Source organism: Strongylocentrotus purpuratus, unplaced genomic scaffold (assembly GCF_000002235.5).
Source record: "Strongylocentrotus purpuratus isolate Spur 01 unplaced genomic scaffold, Spur_5.0 spur5_scaffold_17, whole genome shotgun sequence".
NCBI lineage: Eukaryota > Metazoa > Echinodermata > Echinoidea > Camarodonta > Strongylocentrotidae > Strongylocentrotus > Strongylocentrotus purpuratus.
This window is the reverse complement of record NW_022145602.1, coordinates 26,064,960-26,074,340: the sequence shown is the minus strand read 5'-3', so window position 1 is coordinate 26,074,340 and position 9,381 is coordinate 26,064,960.

The following is a 9,381-nucleotide window of genomic DNA, read 5'->3' as shown; positions in this document are numbered from 1 at the left end:
CCTGATCCGTTACCATGGTAATAGCCTAACGGTAACACCCACCATTAACTCTTGGGCAAACAAGCAAACAAGTAACAGAACATTTACTAACAGAAAATTTTCATATAATATGATTGTGTCTATATGCTATATGGGGATGGGGCCTTTCCGGTTTTAGGCCCATGTATTCGTGGAAATCTAAAAAGGATCTGATTTTACTTACCACTGGTAAGAATCTACCTGGAGATACTTTGCTAAAGATCCTTAAAAATAACAGTCAAAGCTAGTGGAGAAGTGTAGGTTGTCACTGAGGAAAAGATCGATACTTCTTCTGTTTGAGTGTTTGAGTATTTGAGTATACCGAAATAGACATTTTAATGTGATCCTATTACACCAGAAAATAGTTTAAAGGGATAGTTGAGTTCTGTTTTCAGACCGCAAATGCCTTCAAAGTGCATGGTTTTTGCTCTTATTCTTATCTATGACATTTCATGCCTTTTTAGAGCCTAAAATTGCTATGAAGGTAATTTTAGACCCCAAAATGTGTAAAATTTAGCCAATACGAGCATACCAATTCATCTCCATTTTCAAAAAAACACGGTGACCGTTAATTAATTATTTAATTAAAAATAACAATACATGGGCTGGCTGGTTATGCGTAATAATACGACGTAAAAGGCGTTATTTCGTTTTTTCAACGGTTTTTTTTTCATATTTTCTAAATATCTAATATTTGTGGTGGTACACAAGTATTAGAAATCGTTATATTTCAGCCGTCTCTGAGCCGATTTTGATCAAACAAAGATGATTTTGTCATTTAAATATTATGTTCTTTCAAATTTGACACTCAGTTTTTCATTGTCTCACAAAAAATTATTTTGTGTAGTGCCCTCTGCAATATAACTCAACTATCCCTTTCAAGCAATCCTCTTGACTGTCTATAGAGTTGCTGGTCCTTTGGGCCCTTTTGGAGCAACTCCGTGGCCCCTGTGGTCTATACCACATTTCACTGTATTGTTCATAGTGGATTTTTTACACCAAAATAATTATTATACAGTAGGCTTGCGGGTGCACCATGTGAGAGAGAGAGAGAGAGAGAGAGGATTGAGGAGTACTGAAAATGACTCTGACACTACATCACCTTGCAAGCCGACACTTACAAGCAGCATCTAAAATGTTCTGACATGCATCAAAACACTAGTGGGCCCCTAAAAACATAACATTTGGGCACTTCGGGCACCAATTTCAAAAATCAATCGGCGGCATCGTTTTTAGCATCAACTTTTACTCAGGAATCCGGAATCAAATTAAAGGTAAAGACCAGTATTGGAAACGCCCCAATTTCAAAAAATGAAATGAAAGCTCTTATTACCAATCATGTGAAAGAATATGTTTTGACTAATACATGATGATAACAATTTTGCCGGGAAACCGCCAACTAATTGATATATTTGGTATTTTTTAGTTTATTTATATGGTCTGTGAGAGATAAACGCACGTGTCGCGCATGTGTGCGTATAGTCCCATACACATCTTTCTGTGTACAGTGCTTGTAACTCTTCCAAGATTTGGCCAAATTTCTTATCATTTTGATGATTTCAGAACCTTGAAATACACACGAATACTTATATACTAGATGATCAACCTTTTCTGATAGATTCCACACCGTTTCTTTCACAATGCAATCACATGACCAGAACTCAACTTTATCTCTAAGGTGAACACCATTTCCCTGTTGGAGCCGCCTGTGTACCTAACTATAGCATGTGTTCACAAAAGGTCGGGTACCGCGACCACCCGACCAAACTAGACTTTGGGATGACCACTGAAATTGTGCATTTTCTTTGGGCGGAAAATGCAACCACGTTTGTTTGGCATGATACTTAGTAATATGTAAACAAAAATAAACAGAAGCAATTTAGACAAATTGTCAACCTTCACACCGGCTCCCGAACTCAAATTGAAAAAAAAGTATTATGCGAAATTGTACCATCGATTCGACAAGTCTGCCATTTACCGCGCGTATATTCTAGATTTCACTACGCGCGCAATAGTAAGCAAATATTAATTGACTACGAGGGTAATGGTACAAACTATCATCACCGAGGCGATGATAGTGTGTATCCATTGCCCGAGTAAAGGAGGTTATTATTGTTTTATATCCCACATCTGCCATAAGGTATATTAAAAGTGAATTTTACATAATTAAAAGAACTGATTCTGCAGACAGTTTAGCTTCAGCTAGATTTTACAAAGCACGCTCATTTGACATTGACATTGACATTTCGCGTGACCTACTTTGCTACGCTTATTCAATGGGCAAGTGGGGCAGCAGCAAAAAATTACTGTACAAAAATCCTATCGCATGGAGTACGTATCTATCAGTGACCATGTGACCTCGTTTAGACCAATCAGATTTCAAGATTCTTAGTATGCGGGATATAATGTGCGATAGCATTCGGTCTGCTCAGCCTCGTTCGCAATTATTTTTTCTGAAGTTAATATTCATGTATTGAAGAGGATTTTTGTTTTGTTTTGATTGCTTTGAATGCTCAGTGTTATCAAATAAAAAAAATTCATATTGGAGTAAAAAAAACAACAACACATGATTAATGAAATGCAATGTACCTGTTTACAGTTAATGGATTATCATGAAGTACATGTACATCAATAGAGTTCAAACAAAAGTTAAACGAACCAAAATAATGCGTCAAAATGATTATTTAATTCTCAAATGTTTGTTTGTTTGTTTGATTGATTTTATTTCTGCGTTCAAATAACAAATACAAGGTTATAAATTGTTTACATAAGTATTACATACATAGCAAATCATTTCTAATAATATCATACAGTAAACAAAATACAAAGCATACACACAAGTATAACAGATATTTGTATATTTGTTTCATTTCAGAACGCAGGAGACCGTCATCGTGAGCGGTTAGGCTGGAAATGGACAGCGGCCTCGTAAAAAAAAAAAAAAAAATTAGCAACAAAACTCTCTTGGGCTGCGTTTATGCTTAAATTTTGAAAGCAGAATGAGCGATTTGTAACGCTCATCGTAAACGCTCATCGTAATCGCAGTTCCACGGTGTACTTCTCTGGCTCCTCCAGGCAATTCTCCCTGTGTGGCCTTAATTGGTCTTCCAGCTGGATTCGCAAACCTTCACTGTGCATGCTACGTAGACCCACTAGAGGTCAGTGCGTTGACCCCATTTAAACGCGTTTACAAATTGTAAACGCATCTTTTTGTGAGTTTACGATCGGCGATCGTGATCGCCGTTTTTTCGGTGATTCTACAAAAGTGAGCATGGACGCAACCGTGTTTTAAACTAAACGCGTAACAGATGCCTGATTCTGGCCAGAAAAAGTGAAACATAAACACGCCCTTGGTAAATGTAGTGATCAAGTGGGTGCCGTGCAATTGCATTTGCGGGTGCAGCAGACGGCATTTGAGTAAAAAGGAATATTAAATCATGGTTTCGGACAAAGCTATTATACTAATTTAAAGCGTTTGGCACATATGATTGTATTATTTTTCGTTTAAGTGTGGCTTTCAAGGAATAGAGGGTTGAGCAAAATTTGATTTTGTCGGGAAAATTATTCCAAATATCCGGACCACAATGTCTAATGGATTTGTGCGTAATTAATAATTTGGGTTTGTTAGATGGAAATTTCTAGATATGCGGGGTAGGAATGAACAGAACAATTGAAACTAAACATGTTATCAAAGGATGGTGGAAGTTGTTTATTAATATATACTTGAACATAATAACTGCTACTTGAATAGTATTCAAATCAAACAATTTTAGTGTTCTAAGTTTAGAGAATAAGGGGTCTATGTGAGCCAAAATAATGTGATTCTGTACAAATACGGACAGCTCTCTTTTTTAATTTAAAAATAGAATTGATTTTAGTCGAACCGCAATTAGTCCATACAATATGTTGTGTATGGGAGTACTAGCGTATTAAATAATAAGAATAAGGTTGCATGAGGTAGAAGAAACTTTAACTTTAACTTTAACTTTAATCTGGAAATTATTCGTTCCTATCTTTCTCTCTATCTCTCTCTTTCCCCCTCTCTCCCTATCTCTAACTCTCCCCTCCCTCTCTGTCTCTCTCCCCCTCCTCTCTCTCTCTCTTTCTTATTACTATTTGTTTGCTCTTCGAATCGTTTCTTAAAGGTAAAGACCAGTTATGGTCATGCGATTGCATTGTGAAAGAAACGTTGTGGAATCGATCAGAAAAGGTTGATCATCTAGCATCTAGCATCTGCAAGATTCTGGAATCATCAAAATGATAAGAAAGTTGGCCCATTCTTCGTAAAGTTACAAGCACTATACACAGAAAGATGTATATGGGACTACCCTATATCTCTCACAGACCATGAGAGAAACAAATTTACCAAATATATGAATTAGTAGGCGGTTTCCCGGCAAATTTTTTATCATCATGTATTAGTCAAAACATATTCTTTCACATGATTGGTAATGAGAGCTTCCATTTCATTTTTTGAAATTGGGGCGTTTCCAATACTGGTCTTTACCTTTAAGCTTTCCCTATTACTATGTAATTTATACTTATGCTTTTTTTGTTAAAGCATGATTCCGTGTGAATTTATATACATTATGTGACGTATACACCTAAATGTTTATCAATTATTGTGTAACTACTTTGTATTTTGTTAATTTGCTGCCAGTGGAGGCCAAATTTCTATGTTTTGAATATGGATCATTAAAATTATTTATCTATCTATCAATGCTTTTGGAAATGCTCATTGTAACGTGGTGTAGATGCTCATTCCATGCCAAAGCTTCATCTATAATTACACCCCAAAATTTGGACTTTATAGTCTTCCTCTCTATTGTCATATCATCGATCTTAATATGAAATATATGAAATCCCCAATGCCAAATGAGTCCGTGGTTTTTATATCAAATTTCAAATTTCAAATTTATTCAAGTTTCCAACAAAACATTAAAAATCAATTATAAGCATTTAAAACAAATTTAAGAAATACATGTTGGAAACAGAGGGGTCCACTAAAAAGCAATGCTTGTACGCGTGTGAACACCTCAAATGAAACTTAGGAATAATGAGTAAATAAATTAATTAATCTGTAACTACAAAAGGAACTACAAAATAGGGGAAAGAAAAAGGGGGATGCCAACAGAGACGAGAAAGGGACAAGACAATACGTTACACGACAAAGATAGAAGAAGACGGTCATAATACAAAGAGTAGACAATGACAAAAAGAAGTGAGAGATCGAGAGTACAGAAAATAATACTAAATGATGAGCTGCATGTGGGGTAGAGAAGAAGATAAGGAAAGAGAAATGCGCGTTTAGAAAGGAAATAAGCAATGAATGATACAAACCATTGTTTGTTTTTGTATTCAGATATGAGTGTGCATGTTAAAGCTACGGTCATAAAGATTCGTACGATTGTCTTCCCGAATTTCCATTGTCTGGTAATCGTTCGGACGGCGTTCGTAGCAGTTCGTAATGGCATTTGTGACCGAGGCTTAAAGGGATCGTTTAACAATGTTAAATCTGAGATACACGGCCCTACAGTGTCTGTGATATGGTGTAATATTGAAGCCCTAAAAAATTGCGCTTCAAAATGATCAAGAAGTGCCTCAAAAAAGTAAAAATCTTTGAGTGACCGGTTTTACCATACTCGTTTTCCCCAATAGACTGTAGTGTTATGAAAACCGTCCGGCGAACGGTTTTCAAAATTTGTAATTCCAATCATAAATATCTTGATAATCAGACAGGCATAAAAATCCGTCCCGATTTGTATGAAGTTACATGTCATATTTAGAATATTAAGGTATTTGAAGAGCCATGCTTTTCGGGGAACATTTTCTATCTGATGTTCTTCCACACTTGCATAATACAAATATAACGCACACAAATTATTGTTCACCTCTTCCCAGATTGTGTTTGATTTGATCACAAATTCACATTTTTAATCCGAATTCGCTCAAATATTCACTTACTTGTTCCTCTCGTCTTATTAAAAGAATTCATTAATTTAGTATCAGGGTGGACTTCCCCTGTGAACATTTGTGCTGGTATAAAAATCAGCTACCCCTCTTGCAACATATCCTTTTCCGCCGATTGGTAAACCTTTCGAATGATTTTAATATCTCCATGCATATGCTTTAATAATTTAAATGACAACAATTATTTCACAACTTGAACAGTGTGTTAAACCAGACCGGATAGACATCAAGAGTGTTCAAACATATTTCAAAGTTATTAACACTTGCTGTGCCGGTGTTACAATTATGTGAGAAACAGACACGATATTTTAACCTACTCCTGTCCGCTAACAAATATGTAATATGGTACGTTAATTATATCACTGTTTAGAGTATGCATTATAGTATTCTAAATAAAAAATTATCGAAATATTATCTCCCTGTAGATACGTTTTTTTTTTCAACTTGCAAATTTTGAACAGGATTTCCTATAATTGTAACGAACAGAAACATGAAATGACTAATTAAACCCGTTTTTATTCTGCAATCTTTTTATTCATGAAATCGAAGACACGACGAAATTAACACTACAACAAGAACTACTACTACTACTACTACTTCTACTACTACTACCACTTCTACTACTACTTCTACTACTACTACTACTACTACTACTACAACTTCTATTACTACTTCTACTACTACTACTGCGACTACTTCTACTACTACTTCTGCAGAAGTAGTAGTAGAAGTAGTCGCAGTAGTATTAGTAGTAGAAGTAGTAGTAGAAGTAGTAATAGAAGTTGTAGTAGTAGTAGTAGTAGTAGTAGTAGTAGTAGAAGTAGTAGTAGAAGTAGTACTTCTACTACTACTACTACTACTACTACTACTTCTTCTACTACTTCTACTACTACTACTACTACTACTACTACTACTACCACTACTACTACTACTACTACTACATTACAACTATTACCACTACACCATGACTATAAAAGTCTCTATTATTGGATTTTAACTAGGCGTTTTGGCGTGCGCCTGTAATACAGCTAAAAGTGGAAGTTACAAACTGATTCAGCCGAGGACACAGGTTCGAAACTGAGTCACGTCTTTCGGATGGTGACGTTTAAAATTCGGTCCCCAGACGTAAATAATAATGTATAATTGATACACGTCTGTAAAAACCATATACACAAACTCAGATTGTCATTATTCATTTTCAAAAGAATAATCCCTTTCGTGGTGTTTACTGTCTTATTTTTAATAACCTCATTTGTCAAAAGGACTATAAGTATATTAATACAACTAATAAACGACGTCAGGTATCATTAAAATAAAAGGTTTATCCTTCAACATGTTCATTGCAGTTTGAGAAGTCAACCTCTCAAACTTAATTGGGTGACTATAACGATTATGCAAAATTCTACTCTCCTCGCTTTACAAAAAAATGAACAATTGGATTGAGGAAAGCTGACTTGCTTCTCTAAACCCTAAACCCAGACAAACAAAGTCGTAAAAAATGATACGAAAAGAGATTATGGGAATTGATACACACTTATCGTTTTGAATGCAGGTAAAGCACAGTATCATTATTGAAGGGTCTGTCCGCATCGCAAATATGAACGCGATAGCGGGCGCGTTCACAATTGCCAAACTCTATATAGCTTGTAGATGTTACAAATGAAAACTCGCGTAGTGGATAGTTCACATTATAACATTTTTGTAATAAAATCCCCGAAAGTCTGATGGTGACCCACTATAATTGGCAATATGGACAACACGTCGCTTTGCTGTCAAACAAAAATGACAGTCTATACGATATATCCGACATATTTTATAATAAAGGGAGAGATACAGTTACGTTCATCTTAGATTGAGGAGTATGATGATTTCCTTCTTGGGAAAAACTTAATGAAACCACATGAAGACACATACAGTTGATGATCTTGATAAATGCCTATATATCAGCGTTTAAAGATAAAGGTGAGTTCTGATGACTCCAAAACTTTGTAGTACACACCAATACTTACATGCTACATGATGAACTTTTTCTGATTCATTCCACACCTTATCTTTTACACAATGCAATCGCATGACCAGAACTCACCTTTATCTTTAAATAGACATATATTAGTTTAGTGTACAGAGTAAATAGGAGGGGACCTCGCAAAATACGTCACAGAGTTGCCAATTCGTGTTTGATTGATCGCAGCTTTTTACAAAAAATGTATTTGTTATCGTATTTTGCTCAAACTCTCACTGAACTGTTCCTCTCCTTTTGTCCTGCTTCTATTATAAATCCAATTTAATTTCCAGGTGGACTTCCCCTTTAATATTTGTTTCATTCCAACCACAGTATCTTAATGGTTAATCAGATTTCGATTTTGAGGTCATTAAAAGCATTTAAATGGGATTCACAATCAATTCATATGGGAGCCTAATCATGTATATAAGTACAAGGTGTGCTTTTTTATTAAAGGGATCCGGTAACTTTGTCTCAGATTCTCAAACGAAATTCTGGATTAGCTCATGCTGCAATGATAATTATAAACCTTTAGGTCAGTCAGGAACCCCATTACTTTAACAAGCCGATTGCCTGTCTGCTTATCAAGATATTTATGATTGGAATTACACATTTTGAAAACCGTTTGCCAAACGGTTTTCATAACACTACAGTCTACTGGGGAAAACGAGTATGGTAAAACCGGTCACTCAAAGATTTTTACTTTTTTGAGGCACCTCTTGATCATTTTGAAGCACAATTTTTTAGGGCTTCAATATTACACCATAACACAGACACTGTAGGACCGTGTATCTCAGATTTAACATTTTAAAACGATCCCTTTAAGGCTTCTCACATTTTACATTATTTCTTCATACACACTAAGAAAAAATGGTGCAAATATGCACCTTTAGGGGTTCAAACCGGTGCAACAATAGCAGCACCTTTAGGGGTTAAATCCTGCACCCTTTTTAAAGGTGCAATCCTGCACCCTTTAAAAGGGTGCTAGATTGAACCTTTTGGGGCAAATGTTAGTACCCTTTATGGTTCAATCCTGCACCTTTAGGGGTGCAAACCGATGCAACAATAGCAGCACCTTTAGGGGTTAAATCCTGCACCCTTTAGGAGGGTGCCAGAATGCACCTTTTAGGAGACATGTTAGTACCCTTAATGGTTCAATCCTGCTCCTTTAGGGGTGCAAACCGATGCAATAGCAGCACCTTATTAAAGGGGTTCAATCCTGCACCCTTTATAAGGTGCAATCCTGCACCCATCATCAAGGAATACTCGTGACATTTGCTCGTACACATATACATATTAAACATGCATGATGTTTCTTGGTTAGTAATCATATAAACAATATATATATTGCTAAAACGTGAATGTAATTGTAACATGATCAGACAAAATAA